The sequence below is a fragment of the Anser brachyrhynchus genome (genome assembly GCF_964034855.1).
Source record: "Anser brachyrhynchus genome assembly, chromosome: 3".
In the NCBI taxonomy this organism is placed as follows: Eukaryota; Metazoa; Chordata; class Aves; order Anseriformes; family Anatidae; genus Anser; species Anser brachyrhynchus.
Window position 1 is genome coordinate 5,776,000 of NC_137696.1, and position 16,208 is coordinate 5,792,207.

Sequence of the window (16,208 nt, forward strand, 5' to 3'; positions counted from 1 at the left end):
TCCCTTTTTTTGCAGCGTATTTTTCATGAGACCATTCACTTTCCACATCTGTAAATACCATGCTGTTCCTGACCAATCATGGTCCCAATCATTTGTATTGGCTATGATAGGTTTGTGTTGTGGACCCATACCCCACAAAATGCTTGGATTTAAATAAAAGCCAGGGTTGCTTTATTAAATATTAGCTCTGTTGACAAGCAAGATCTCTTCCAGTATCTGGTCCTTGACTCATTACAAAAATAATGTTATATCTGATAATTCAGAAGGACTGTTAGCTTCTTCTTAGGCTTTTCAGGAAACTAGACACACACAAAGATGTGTTAATAGGAATGACTGGGAACAAGGAATGTTTTTCTTCTGCCTACAACATACTAATGACAGGCACTGCAATTATTATTTTTGAGGTCTTATTGAATGGAGTGAATATTACCACTCAAAAGTGTGATAGGGTATCTACTCAGAATACTCAATCTCCTCATTGTATTGTGATATATTTGTCTTCAGTCCTGGACTCCATGTCCTCTGAATGCAGCAGGACAGAAACATGTGGCTGGAGAAGAGTTCCTCCAGAAGCTGGGTAATGCAGCAGAGAGGAAAACAGAGCTTTCATGATAATGCTGTTAATAAGATTGTTTTTTTCCATTTGGACATTAAAAGGAAGGGGTTGAGTTTCTTTGCCCTTTTTAATGACAAAAAAAATAGTGCTGAACAACATTTTTTGAATCTTAAGATAGCAGTACCTCCACCTTCTTATTGAGAGATCATTTCTTCTTAGTGTCTTAAGAAAAGCAAATCCCCAGTGCCCCCAAACGTGTTTGAGAGGGCAAGAAAACACACATTTCAAATCAAGTTGACTTCCGCCTAAGCGTTTAGGCCAGCTGAAGGTGTTTGGCATTGCCTGCAAATAAATTTGAAGAGTATCAACACAATCACTGCTTAAATAACAGTATGTAGTATTACAAATAACAGATTTAAATAACAGTATGTAGTATTACAAATAACAGATCAAAAATATAGAAAAACAATAACTACTACTTGTTAGAATTTGTAAGGGAAGCCATATTAATCAACTGCAATAAATCTATGCTTACTCAGTTCTCTACTTTAAGTATTGATGAAAAATGCAAGGATTTTTCAGTTTGGGATTTTTGGGGTGGAAGAAAGAATTCAACCATAAAGAGGAAAAAAAAAAAAGAGTCCAATTCATGAATTCTTCTTGTTGATTTTTTAGTTTAGCAGTTGACTGTCCTTTCTTTTCAGTCCCATCAAGTGTTATTAACAACACCAAGTACCCTAATACCTCAATGCTTGTGATTGGCTTATAAAAGTGGAAGTAAATTCCCCATCAATATATTTAAGTGGAAAATAAGGCAAATTTTTTTAGTAGCCATATGGTGGGCACAGTGAAGACTGAAGACCCTTTGTTTTGTGGTTTGTTTTTTTTCTTTGTTTAAGTTTGTATCATGGATTATATGACAGTGCATGCAATAGAAGGTCCCTTCCAGTCCTATGTAAACATTTCCTATATCTTCCTAGATTTTCCTGTAAGTTTTCTAGGAAGTGACTTAACTAGTAACATTACTTTATGTATCCCTCCCATTGACATACCTCCCTGTTCTTTCTTTTCCAGGACTTAGATTGTCTTCTCTTTCTCAAAACTTCTGAGAAACTGTAGTATGATATCATCGGTCTTACTAAAGTACAGGCAACCTTCATGTCATCTGCATCTTTATATATATTTATACAATGCAAGTCCACATTCATGCAGAGTACCTAGGGGCTTTCTATACTGCACTAGTGTCAGAGATCCCTTGAAAGTGACATTGTGTGATCGGATTGTGATTCTGCATAGAAGAGCAAACAAAAATCAAATTGGCAGATTGTCTGAAGAGCTTTGATACTTCAATTCTGCTGCTTGACATATTTCTCGTCCGGTACTTCTGCAAAAAGTCAGTGACATCAAATGAACTCAGTTGTCTTTCCTCCCCACCCTGGGCAGATGTGTAAGCCCACTGGGAGTCAGCCAAATGTGTTTTGTATGACAGCAAGCGTGCTTTGCTCACCTCGCCTGACAGTGACAAAACACAAGGACATCTGCTGGCAAAGAGGGACGATGGGAAGGACAGCGCAGGGCACCTGCATGCCAGAGAGGGCCGAGTATGTTAATGCCACCCACTGCTGAACCATCTGCAGGTTATTGCACGATAGTGACTTGACGGACAGTGACTAATTAAAAAGGAGTCCCACCACATCCACTGCGCAGGCTTAAGTGCACCTCCTCCAGCTAGACTGTTATTTATCTCTTCACCTTATTTTCAGCATTTATGTTTAATTCATATACTGGTGGTCACACACTGCAGGAGTCCACAAATGCAGAAGACAGCCGCTGCTTGAGCCTCAAAGGAACTGTCTTTTGGCAATAAACCTGAAGAACAGACATCAAACCACACTTTGGTAGGTACAGAACAGGTTGGTCACTTGAATACTTATGCATGTGCTCACTGTGAGGTGTGTTACTTACCAGGTAGGGACAGCAAGAATGTGGCATTAATGCAACAGCAGCAGCATCATTCCCCAGTTTACAGGTCTCTTTTGAGGGACCTCTTTGACAGTAGTGCAGGATGGACAGCCCCTGGGTCTCCTGAACGCATTGGGCTCGTATTAGGGAACTGCAGTTACCTGCCTCCTTCTTTTTGCCATGAATAGTTGCCATTTCCTCCTCTTCTTGAATAATTAAGCTACAGATTAGTAATTCAGAGTGATTTGTCTAATGTCTGGTGTTGAACAGGGATTGACTCTCTGCAGCAACACACAATGGTTAATGCTCTTGCTGACCCCAGGGGTAATTCCCCCCCCCCCTTTTTTTTTAAACTAGAAGGACTCCAGTGCTGTTCTTTTTCGGCTTCCTCTCTTCTCTATTCTAATGCTGCCCTTAACCCTGTATCTTGAGGTATAGTAACCAACCTGTCCTTGCTGAGGAGTGGGGAGCAATCTCCATCATCGGGCCAGTGATGAAATGACATCCTTCTAACATCACGTGGACAAAGAGCTGCATGAGAAATGAGATGTGGTGTTCTTACTAGCGGTATCGGTTAGTCATGCCATAGGAAGGCCGTGGCTTTCTCCTCAGGCTGCATAACAAGATTTTTATCTCCTGGCCCTTAAGAGCTGACACTGGATGGGTTTGAAGGAGACTGAGAGAGGCTCTTGTTATTGCAGACAGAAGGAGCTGAGACGTAAATGATGGTTCCTACTTCTCTCAAGTGGAGTTTCATTGTCAAAGGCACATCCCCAGTCTTTGTCCCTACCATTGCCTCAGAGGTATGTGCTTCCCCTCCCCTGCATTTACAGGGCAAGACCTTTTCCTGTGAGCCAACTTGATCCCTGGTTGAATGGAGGGTGCAAGACAGTGCCTGAAGTAAAAACTCAACATGGCTAGCCTCAGAACATATTCAAAATAGCCAGTAAGAAGTACTGCTTGTGTTTCCCCCTTGTCAGCCTCCACTCCTCCTCACTTTCCTTTCCACCATCTGCTACTACTGCATTCGCCCACCCCAGACAACCCACCACAGCCTTTCCCCCCTTTTCTTCTGCACCAGGAGGGGAAGGGACTCTGCTTGTGGAGCAGTATGTCTGCCCCAGGAGCACAGAGGGATTTGCCGGAGCACAGCCAGGTACGCACCAGCTGCTGCCTCCCTTCTCCAAGCACTGCCAGGAGCGAGGAAGGCACATATCAAGTCACCTAGCCTCAGCTGAAGCTGGGGACAGAGTATGGGGGATGTTAAGCGAGTGAATTTGGGCAAATAAATTACTGGTGCAATTTCACCGGTTTCACCAATTCAGCCAAGGATGACTTCGGTCCAAGGAGACAGTAAGAGTAGAGCACTTGAAGGATTAAGAGCCTGGGAATCAGTCACACACCCTTGTGGTGGTTTTACGCGGGTGGGCGGCCGAGCTCCACCACAACTGCTCTCTCACTCCCCCTCCTCAAAGAGGAACAGGGAGAAAATACGATGAAAAGGGCTCAAGGGTTGAGATAAGGACAGGGAGATCATGCAGTAATTATTGTGATGGGCAAAACAGACTCAGCATAGGGAGACAGTAAGATTTATTGCTAATTACTAACAAGCTAGAGAAGTGAGAAACAAAGGAAAGAAACCAAAAGCACCTTCCCCCCCCATCCACCCTCTTCCACCTCCTCCCCCCGAGCAGCACAGGGGAACGGGGGTTATGGTCAGTCTATAACGCTGCTTCTCAGCTGCTCCTTCTCGGTCACTCTGGTCCCCTGTGCTGTGGGGTCCCTCCCACGGGATGCAGTCCTTGCCAAACTGATGTGGTATGGGCTGCCCACAGGCAGCAGCTCTTCAAGAACTGCTCCAGATATGGGTCCGTACCACAGGGTCCATCCCTCAGGAGTGAACTGCTCCAGCCTGGGTCCCCCACGGGCAGCAGCTCCTGCCAGGTCACCTGCTCCTGCGTGGTCTCCTCTCCACGGGCTACAGGTTTGGCCTGGAATCTTCTCCGGCAGGGGTCTTCCACAGGCCGCAGCCTTCATCAGTGCAGGTCCACCTGCTCCATCGTGGTCTCCTCCATGGGCTGCAGCGTGGAACCCTGCTCCACTGTGGTACTCCATGGGCTGCAGGGGGACAACCTGCTTCACCATGGTCCTCACCACAGGCCGCAGGGGACTTCCACTCTGGCACCTGGAGCACCTCTCCCCCTCCTTCTTCGCTGACCTTGGTGCCTGCAAGGCTGTTTCTCACTCCTCTCACTCTCCCAGCTGCTGTGTGGTGCAGCATTTTATTTCCCTTTCTTAAATATGCTCTCAGAGACACAAAACAACATAGCTTATTGGCTCAGCTCTGATCAGCAGCAGGGCCCTTACCTAACATGGGGCAGCTTCTAGATTCTTCTCACAGAAGCCACCCCTATGGCCCCCTGCTACCAAAACCTTGCCACCTAAAACCACTACAACCCTACACTGACAGCACCACACATACACCATGACACTAGTTCAACAATTGCTCATCTTCAGTTCTCTAACTCAATAGCATCACTCGTCAGACTAAAACCTTAATGAGTGTTTGCCAAGTTCTTGTAATCACACCAAATTTCATAATTCAAACATGTTTTGAAGCTCCAGAGAAAAAATGTACATCAGTGAGAACCAGCCATCTGGAAAGCTTTGGAGTCTTTTTTTTGCTCATTTGTTTGTTTGCAATTCATCTACTACAGTACTGTAAGTGTAATTTTTTTTTTTTTAAATAGGTTACAAGATAAGTTTTGACTACCAGATGAAAGCACAACTCTTGCAGGGATAATGCACTACTACAAAATGTAAGTGATTTCCAAATGATGAATGAGGTTTGTGATTATGCCAAGGTATCATCCATACTGTTACGACCTGCTACTTCCTGACACTGTTTGTGCAATGGTTGACAGTAATGTCATTTTTCTCCTGCCTCCTCCCAAGTTGTAAGCAAGGAGTAGGGTCCTGAACTTAAGGTAGAAAGGAAGAGACAGAAACAACCTCACTACATGTGAGGTGTTAAAAAATTATTGGTCAAAACACCAAAAAAGATAAAGTGATTGGCTGAGGGGAGTATTTTATGATGTCCTTTTTACATCAGGTTTCAGTCTTCTCTGAAGAACTAAGAAGGGTGGAAATGTACATTTCAAAATGAAAACTAGGAGTCGGTGTGTCAGCTGTGAATACAGGGAAAGTATCAGTTGTTCCCAGAGAGTTAGATGGGGAACACTGCTAAATTTGGGAGGCATTGGTAATGGATTACAGAGGTTGTAGATCCCATGGAAGGGTTGTAATACTAAAGATATTTGGCCCATATTGTTTTGTGGCTCATGGGCATAAGTGCTTATAGGGCTACAGGGGGATGAGGCAGCTGGAAGCTGAAAAAACATCTGAGAGATGGAGCTCCACCACAAGCTGCCATGGTGAACTGGCTCACGTACCAGGCACCCATGAGACAAAGGGGATTACAGTCATGAAGACAGTATTTTAGCTAATGAGATTGCAAGACACTGCTAGTGTAGGCAAAGAAAAGCTTAAAATACTAAATAATCCTTGTGTTCCTAAAAAAAAATAAATCAATCAACTAAAGTTTTTTTCTACTGTGATGCAGCTACATAGCAAGTCCATAGTGTAAAACATTGATACTGCTTCCAGTGAGGTCCAATATAGCATAATAGTCACATATAATACAACTGCATAATATAGTTGAATAATATAATAACTAACATAGTTGAAGTTATTCCACATACAGGTGACAGCTGTAAAAACATCATTCCTAGGTTGTCCATTAGTGGCCAGAAAATGTTGCTATTTAGTATCTCTTGTGAGGTCAGTGCTTCTGAATACACTGTGTAAATCTAGGTTTTGACTAAGCAAACCTATGTTATTTTAAATTATAAATACAAAATGCCTTCTAAAAAAAATCCTTTAAAAAAAATCCTTTAAAACATACCATGATCCCAGCCTGGGTTCATTATATATTTCATATTACAGTATGTGACAGCTCTGCCTTTGTACAAAATTAAAACTGCTTTAAATAAGTGATTAGGTTATTCCTTCCATGTTCACACCTTTGTTTTTAATTATTTATCCTTGCTGACATAAGTTTATGTATCATATTATTCATTTCTTGATACAAGTCTATAGGTGTTGTATAATTCCATTTAAAGAAAACAGGATGAAGAATATATTTGTAGAATGTGATTTGATTTCAAAAAAACCTCCCCCATTTTTCAGTGTCAGCCCTGCCAACATCAGGCATGGTGGACAAAGCCCAAAGTTAGAGATTAGAGTACAGAGCTGAAAGGTAGATTGCTTCTCAGCTGCCAATTGTTAAATAAAATCACATGACATCATACAGATATTCATGGAAAAGCAATAGCATTTTTTATAATTAAAAGACAACTTGGAGGTTCTTTTGGGGATATCTTAGTATTACCTTAACCAGAAGAACAAGTTTTTGTTTTTTTTTTTTTTGTATCTGATACTTCACAAATGATCCTCCCCATCATTTAAAGAAAGAAAAAGGCAAAGTGAACTGAAGATAGGCTCCTTATTCAGTTCAACTGTCCCAGCACTGAGTGCTGCCCACAAGGGCAGGGAAAAGCTCTATATACCAAGGGCCCTTGCATACAGTAGTGGGGAGGGGAAGACATCTTCCACCTTTCTGCCCCATCAGGTTTCCCACAAAATGAGAGAGAATGGAGAAAAAGAATTAGCACACCTATTCCATGCAATAGCTAGACAATCTACAAAGTGATCCAACACCTCATAGCTAGATGTGGCAAAAGCCACCTAGAGTCAGACTACAGTTCTTGATTACCATTCCAGCCATCTAGCCTGCCCTCCCCCTCCCCCCAGCAGAGACCTGGGCAAGTTTGAAGACCATGCTTAGCACTGCAATATCCTAATCCTAGCCTATAACTAGGGTGGTCTCTTACCCCTGATGGCCATATGCCATTATTTCTAGCCAATACAGGTTTGGGGTTGTTTTTGTTGTTGCTCTTGTTTTTATTTTATTTTGTTGTTGTTATTTTTATTTGCCTGTTTTGAGTGGCCAATTGAAGGGTAACTAACTGAGAAAACAGAGTCAGGAGAATTGAACACAAATCTGAGAAGGAGTGGAGAGGCAGGTGACCTATTCTCCGTTATCACCAGTGACAGGACCCGGGGGAACGGTGTTAAGCTGAGGCAGGGGAAATTTAGGCTAGACGTCAGGAAGAGGTTCTTCACCGAGAGGGTGGTTGCACACTGGAACAGGCTCCCCAGTGAAGCAGTCACTGCACCAAGCCTGTCTGAATTTAAGAAGAGATTGGACTGTGCACTTAGTCACATGGTCTAAACTTTTGGGCAGACCTGTGCGGTACCAGGAGTTGGACTTGATGATCCTTATGGGTCCCTTCCAACTCAGGCTATTCTATGATTCTAATCAAATAGTTGTTTATACTCTTCAGAGGAAAATGCAACTGTTAACATTTGGATAGTTCTACAACTAACGTTTGTATGATCTTACCTCTTAATGTGAACATATTTGAATGCTTTTGGGTGCGGCATGATAAAGAGCTGGTTACTAAACTTAGCAGCACTTCATGTAGATTAGACGTTATAATTGATGCTTACAGAACAGGACCCAGATAAATTAATTTTATGTTGCTCCAATTTCACTGGTTTAAATTTAAGTTACATGAAGGGCCTTTACCATGGGGAAAAGTGTGCATGTATTCATGGACAATTGAAACTGTCTTTGTTCTCTGAAAGTGGGTGGGTGTGTTATTACTGCCCAGGGTGAGCTCTCCCTAGCTCAGTGCCCTGTGATCTCACTATCAGACTTCAGCGTCTTTCAGTTTTCTTGGACTTACGCATTTTCCCCTGCACTCTGCTTCACTTCTTGTACACCAACAGCATATTACAGACTTGAACAATTCCTCTGCCCCACACAAAACAAGAACAATACTGCTCACATTGATTTTTCAGTCCTGTAACCATCCTTTTTCATAGCATTAAGGCCTTGGACATACTATGGGTTTTCAATTTGCATCTTCAGGAGCTTTAGCAGGGAAGGCATTTAGACAGACTGGCTTTGCAGAGCAGCTCCCAGAGCAATAATCCTTTAGCTGGCATAGACAAAGGAACAGCTAGAAATCCCCAGTGTGCATTCCTCTGCCTCCATTTCCTCTCTTTTCCTGCTCCTCTTGCATCATTCAACTCTTCCAAGGGGTCCAAAGTCCCCATTTCTCATGCACCTTCTGTTCTAAGTCAGACTCCTGTACTTTTTCCTCTTCCTGAATGCACTCTCTGGTCAGTAAAGTTACTTCACTGAAAAGTACACTCTTCCGTTCCTATTTCCTTTCTGAACCTTCTACCACAAGCTTCTCCACGTACCTGAAATTTTTGTTGCCCTCTGCACCTACTCCTGACACACACAAACTTTCTATCCTGCCTCTCTTACTCAGCCTCCAGAATTGTTACAGATCTGCTAGTCTAGTCATTAGCAGTTTTCCACTCAAAGATCTGGCTCCATGCATGAAATTGGGAAGAGCAGGGCTTTCCCTAGAACAGAAATACTTTTGTTTCTTTCTCCAGAACCTGCTCATGTGCCAAGAGCCTTTAATGATCAGCCTGGATAAATCTGTTGGCACCACGCTGTGCCTTCAGCAAAAAAGACTGCCAGCGACATAAGGTACTGATAATTCATACTAGTCAGAGTGGAATTTATATATTGGGATAGATAACCCAAATCATCCCAATATTATATTATACTCGGGAGACAATTTACTGTAGAGGTGGCAGGCATGAGGCCAAGCAGTGAGATTTACACCTCCGGAGCCAGGAACCTAATTCAGCCGCAGCTGATCAATGAAAGCCTGAAGTAAATGGAGCAGCTCCAGGATTGTACTGAGGTACGAAGCATTAGCCTGAGTGTAGACTGAAACCCTGGGCTGCGTCTTCCCAACCAGTATCTTTCCCAAGAGAAGGCTTGAGGCTTTGAGTTGTTCCAGATGCAATGCTCTAAAATACTCCTGCTGCAAGAGGTGAGAAGCCTCATCCTTCTCTTTCACATTTCCAGGTGGGTAATTTAGATGGCTCAACCTACTGGCTTCTGTGAACCATTTTCTCAGACGTTTTTCTCCAAGCACTGTAGAAGACACCTAGGTGGCTGTGTGAGGGCTGTGGTGGAAGGGTACCCAGAGCTAATTGCAGCATGCACTGTACTAGGGACCTTTTGTAAATCCAGATCTAGCTACTGAAGTTGTTTCAGCACTTTTAAAAAAGTCTCACATTCACTGAAGAAGCCTTATTCTACAATTAAGATTTTTTTTTTTTTTAAACTTTCCCATATTGTGCAACAGCCCTTATCACAGTTTGAGTTCTCTATGTTGATAAAGAAAAAGGAACCCCACAAATCTAGAGTTCAAGTGAAACAAAAATAACCCTAATTCATGACAATCAATGAACACTGTCAGGGCTTGTATGGGATCCTGTTTTAGCAACTCTTAATTAAAGAGTTGGCACATTCCAAATACTCATCTAAAATTGTACTTCATAGAAGTCATAAAAGAGGGAACTTCAATCGGTGTTTGAAGAAAGAATAGATTTTTATGTGTGTGTGTGTGTGTGTGTGTGTGTATGGAATCTCTAGTTAAATATTGGCAGAAAAGGGATGTAACAACAGTAACAGGCAGGGGAAACAACCTGTAGTCAGGCCTCATTAACACTGATTGTATAAAAATGATTTTGTTTCACTTTTCAGAGGTTTGCCCATTTTTTTTCCAGAAGTTAATATGAAACTCCGTAGTACAGTTTTCATAGCCTAGTTTAAGCCTTGGAAGAAGATACCTTTTTTTTTTTTTCCAACTTAAGAAAAAAAAATCCGATCAAATTCTCTTTGTGAGCCTTCCCTTCTGTTTTTGTCGTATCTGGGTAACTATAAATTGAAGAAAACAGTATTGCTCATCTGTCTAATCATTTGGCCTACATTTTGATTCTGTTTCTATGCAGCAATTCAGGTGTTATGGTTAGTGAGACATGGAGAGAGAAGCAAAAAATATTCTCACCTAATGAATAAAGGGGCAATAATATCCCAGGTGCTTCATTATTCATGAAGACATCAACATAGCTTAAACTGCTCTAAATTCTCAGGGCTTGTCTACACATGGTGGTTTTAATTCAGTTCAGTTAAACCAATGCAGACTTAAGTTGTTGGTGCTGACTAAACTTAAACAAGAGTAATATGGTAACAAAAGTATTGTCCAAGGATATTGTCAAAGTGATAGTGAACTGTATCTAAACACAAAGATATGTTTAGATAAGATATAATATGCATCCTTTGGGACTTAACTCTCATACTGATGCAAGTCAGGTAGAGGTACCCCAAAAGACAATTTCTCCTAACTGCCTGTTTCTAAACATACCCTCAAACTCTGCTGGACACTGGGCATGGTAGAGCAATAGCCTAATCACTGCTGCAAACCCTGCATGTTTTTATTCTTGTCTTTAGGGATGGCATTTCAAGATACCAGAAATCAAGTAAGTGTGCAAATGCAGACCTCCTAGACATACAGCATTGCTATGTTACATAGGCAGGCACTGGCATTACAAGAGTGGTCCAGTTAGCATTTAATGCACCTAAAGATAACTTGAGCACAGAATGCAGTTCTCAGAAGTCACATGCACTGTGTCAGGCCCAGACAGACAACAGACTGCAGAGCAGGGTGAACCAGGTTGTGCCCTGACCTTGTGGGTCACAGATCTCCCAATTTAGGGGCCCTCCTGATGAGAATGTACCTTTGCTCTTCCCCTGGGCTTTATCATCAGTGTAAGGAATCACCAAAAAATTTAAAACCCTAAGCACAAGCATCAATATATTCAGTGTATTAATGCCAAATTTATCCTAAAAGTCTAAACTCAGGAACATTTTTCTGCCTTATACATATTTCTAGCTCAAAGTGCACCTTTTCTCCTGTTCTCAAACCTTTTCCTATTTATACCCTCCTTCAACAGCTGTGCCTTATTCCCCATTCAACATCCATTTTCCCTTAAGAGGGATAATTAATTTAGAACTCCAGGCAATAAGACTTAGGTGAGAAACCAGCTTTCCTGGTGTTGCCTTTCTTTTCTTACCCATTAAACGGTGCAATTCTGTCTGACATTTGCATGGGAACAAGGGAATACATCTAAAATCAAAACCAAAAGCGAAAAATAAATTCTTTTATTGCTATACTAGCATAACAAAACAAAGGAGGAACTCCAGAAGTCATTCTTCTACTACTACAGTATTACTTCATCACAGGTTCTTAGTATCTAAAAAGCAAAGAACTGACAAAATGTAGCTTGATGTGACATTCACCTAAGCAATCACATGCTTGCCCAAATCAATAGTTTTGGGAAGTATTTTCTGGAACCTCAGATACAAGAGTAGTACTTCGGAGATTTCCACATGAAAACAGACCAGTCTGTTGGAGTTTATTTAATCTTTTGTACATGCTCCATACATTGTAGTCCTGAAGGCTTCTAGCAGTCAGGTGCTTCAGTTACCTGGTCAATCTCAGTCCATTCTTACCTGAGATGACCTCACAAAAAAAGCAAAAATTGGTCCCCAGACTAGGGGAACTGTCACCTCAGCTTTTTTGGCTGAACTGGTCTTAGGATATTTCTGCCTCTTACAAAGAAACTCATCCTGGATAAGAAAACACGAACCGGAGAAAGATTCAGTGTCATCCTACTCTGAGTACAGTTTAAAATCCTTAGTCGGTCAAGGACCTATTATCTGAGATACCTCCTTCACTGTTTTGGGTTACTTTAGCACTCACAGCAAGCTTGCCCTGATCTCAAGGAAGCTGCAAATATGGGCAGGTATAGCAATAGGGCACAAGTGTCCCAAGAACACGTGATCGTATAACCAGGGACATATTGATAACAATGGTTATTCAGTGAGGTTTGTACTGATGTCCGATCAAGCTAAGACTGAACTCAAAGACTGTTTTGATTTCAGTGCATAGAAAAGACTTCTCTTGGTTATGCAAGTATGACAACTAGTTTATTCCACACACATACAATGAGTGACTTCTGCTAGCCTACTTCTTGCATGATTTCCCTTTAGAACTAAAACCCCAGTCATGATTGTGAGAAATATTACCATTCCCACCCCCACCAATAATGTCACAGTACATGAAGTATTGAAGCAAAAGAGAAACCATTCACTCATGCAGTGCTGTATTTCTGAGTCTACTTTGACTCTTTACATAAAATCCATGTGGTTCTACCTTTCTAACACAGTATGTGCTCACTGTCTGCACTGTATTTTTCAGACACTACAAGAGTCGCCTTATGGAAGTGGATTTGTGGACAAGAGCAAGAGGGGAACCTACATTTGCAGTAAATAAAAGCATCATTCACAGATCATCTCAAGTCCTACCAGTGACCTTTTGGAAATACACACTGCCTAGACAGGTAAGGGAATTACAATGGTGATTATTTTTTAATTTGGTGTTACTTTTTGCTCTGAAGTATACTGTGTACAAAGGAAGAGGAGCTTGCAAACTGTATTTAAAAAGAAGTGGGTTTGTCGGAGATGACAATAGTTAGGGGGAGATTTAAATGAAATAATAGGTGTTTTTTTCATCTTTAATGTCTGTAATTAGTTAATGCACTGTGAAAAAGAGCACATCATTACTCTTTTCTCCACAAAAAAAAAGACACAGCACTGCAAACCCAGTATTTTGTTTGCTCATCTTTATGAGCCTGATTCCTATTTAGTATATGTTTAGCGACAATACATTCAATTGAATGATTTACAGCATACATGACAACTTTTCAGAGGAGGTTTTTAATCAATGTCAGGCAGCTTCCTGTTTTTCAACATGTAAACACAAAACAGGAATCACCACTAACATTATTAGTGTTGGCTCATCTTCCTGCTGTTTGGATGGGAAAGCCCCATTTTTATTTTTTTTGGCAGTGAATTAATATTGTTACTTTTAGAACTTCTTCATTGTAAATGCTGAATTAAATTTATTATCGTAAAAGAAAAGCCCTGTATTGTACAGACACTGCTCAAGTTGCAAAGCCAGACACTCCTGGAAAATGTTAGAATTATGTTTACATCATATTAATTTTGCATGTTATTACTTTTGTATTCTTAAGTACAGACAGCAACCTTACTGGTAATAGCAAGTCTGCTTACGACAGCTCCAGTTATGCCATGTTTACTCACAAGTATCCTGAGAGCAGGAATCCATCCCCATTCAAAGCATTTCACTTGGTTTGCAATACTTTCACTGGCAGTTAAACATGCGTAAGTAAGGGTTGTTTTAAGCACCGATGTTTAGCTGCACACAACTGCACCGCATTCTGGTATTCATACCAATAGCTTAACTGAGGATAATTTTAAGTTGAGCAAAGTCTAGTCCTTCACATTATGGTATATACAGCTAGCAGCTGCTAGCAGCTAACCCTGCCTTGTATGAAATACTTCAGTTAAAGTAAAAACTATCTCCAAGCTAGTAAGAATTTTTTCTATCCGTGTTCTTTTCATATTGCAGCTTACCCTTTCACTTTGTTCAGGGAAGGATAGTTAGACTAAAAAGCACTTTGAAATAACAAAACATCACTAAACATTTAGTTTCCCCTTCCACATGATCATGGATTTTTTTTCCAGCCTTCTCTTCAAGCCTAATTGTTTCCTGTTATCCACACAATTTTATGTAGGTACACACCCTACATAAGGTGCCAAGCTGCACAGTATGCTGTTAGATTCAGTAAGAGATTTAAATTTAGCAATTTTCTGATTGGAAATAATACCATTATTCATATGCCCTTGTGCTAACTCCCAGGCTGCTGCCTGGTTCTCTTGATAATAATACATTCCTGATGCACATTATCTCAGAGGTCAGTGCAGAAGGAGAGGTGTTACACAACTCTCAAGAACAAATCCTCCAAGGAGATCTCAGATAGGCACAAAAATGTTATATCCTAATCTTGGCACAACATCTGCTGGTCTCTTACTCACTTGAAATATATACTGTTTCTAGGTGTTACTTATGTATGTGTCACTCATAAGTATATTTCTTTAACAAGCTTAGTATATCCATTATACAGGATATCTGTTAACAAGAATGGTAAAGAACAGTGGACTAATGGGCTAAACTAGGGAAAAATCTGAGTTTATTCCTATTTTTGAAGTTACACGGATGATTTTTACTAACTTCCATTTCTTTGTAAATAACATACAAAGGCAAATATCTAAAGATAGTGATAAAAATCCGGAAGCACCTGAGCAATGGCCATTTTCTATAGGTGCCCACATTCAGAATTTTGCTGACCCTATAGACCCAAGTTTTAAATTTGTGTTTCTTGGTGACTTGATTGCTACACCTGAGGATTACGTGTAGTGTCTTTCTATCAGAGAGGGTGTTGTGAAAACGCAAAGGCTAACACTATATCAGCATGAGAGTCTATACAGGAGTGCAGAGTCAGCTGGAGATGCTTCAAAGAGCCTGGGTACCAAAAAACACATTAGCCTTTCCTGAGCTCCCTGCTGTGGCCAAACACCTCCCAGTCAAACTTGTTCACGGCTCTCTGTTTTGCAGTCCAGTCACTTGTATGACTGCAATGCAGGCATAAGTCAAGGCTGGCGTAGCCCTATGGAAATAGAAAAGCTGTGCAGCTGCAAACAGCTGGTATGACCTGGGACAATGAGCTGATGAAAGTTAATAGGGACAGGAGCACCTGTATGCTTCTCCCTTCCCCACCCTTAGATCTACAACTGAGCATCTTAATGTAGTGAGTTGCGCGCAACCATGCATGAAAGCTGCCAAGAAATGGAGATTAAAATATTTTATTTGCCTGAGGTGAAAGGACTTATTGACACAAGGCAGGAACTAAGATCTTGTTTACCAGGTAAGTGTGGGGGCTAGAAATCAATACACAAAAAATTGCTGTGACCAGAAATTAAATTCACTTAGTGAACAAAATTCATGAAACCAAGCTATGCCTCACACCACACCTTTGCATGATTAACGCTTCTTTTGTCTTCTCCCAGAATGGCCCCTTTAGAACCAAACATTTCCACAGGACACTAAAATATTGTCAGTCCTTTCTAGTGAAGCAGTAATAAAGGCTTTAAGTCTTAATGAAAGTGTTGAAAAATTAGTAGAAAATTTAAAAAACACACATGCAGAAATTCACTTGTGCATCACTTTTAGTGATTGCTGGTAAAGCAGGTTTGATGGGAGCACTAATTTTTTTTCGTTTCCTTCCTTATTCTTTTTTCCATAAATATAAATTGTCCGACACTTACCCTTGTCATAGTCGTATTAAATAGGTAAAAAGATTTTCTTACCATGATAGGAGTTATTCTGCAAAAGAGAAAGATGGAGAGGCTTTATGAAACAGAGGTAGCAGAAAATAGGAGGAGTGTGTGAAATTGCAGAACAAGGGGGGGAGACAGGAGCTGCTGACTAGCTTGCTAAAAGAGCCAAGGAGCTCTGGAGAAGAGATGAGAGTGGGAGAGCTGAAAATAAACCCAGTGCATCTCATACTGATATGCCATTCTCCAGATAAAGGACAGAAAGCCCAAAGGCCCTGCTCATACAGATTGGCATTGCTCTTCTAGCTCTAATGACAACTGTGCCTAGTTTGGGCAAGCAAAAGAAAATAAGTCCGATAAAAATAACAAAAG

At 41.1% G+C, this 16,208-nt stretch overlaps 1 long non-coding RNA gene across 2 annotated transcripts in view; it reads left to right on the plus strand.

Moving 5' to 3' along the window:
* The first annotated feature begins 1,037 nt into the window (after positions 1-1,037).
* Positions 1,038-16,208, plus strand: part of LOC308192236 — a 74,053-nt gene continuing 58,882 nt past the window's right edge. For both annotated transcript variants that reach the window (XR_013948668.1, XR_013948669.1), the window contains exons 1-4: positions 1,038-2,454; positions 3,220-3,321; positions 5,269-5,364; positions 12,838-12,979. This is a non-coding gene — a long non-coding RNA (uncharacterized lncRNA). The remainder of the gene's footprint in view (positions 2,455-3,219; positions 3,322-5,268; positions 5,365-12,837; positions 12,980-16,208) is intronic.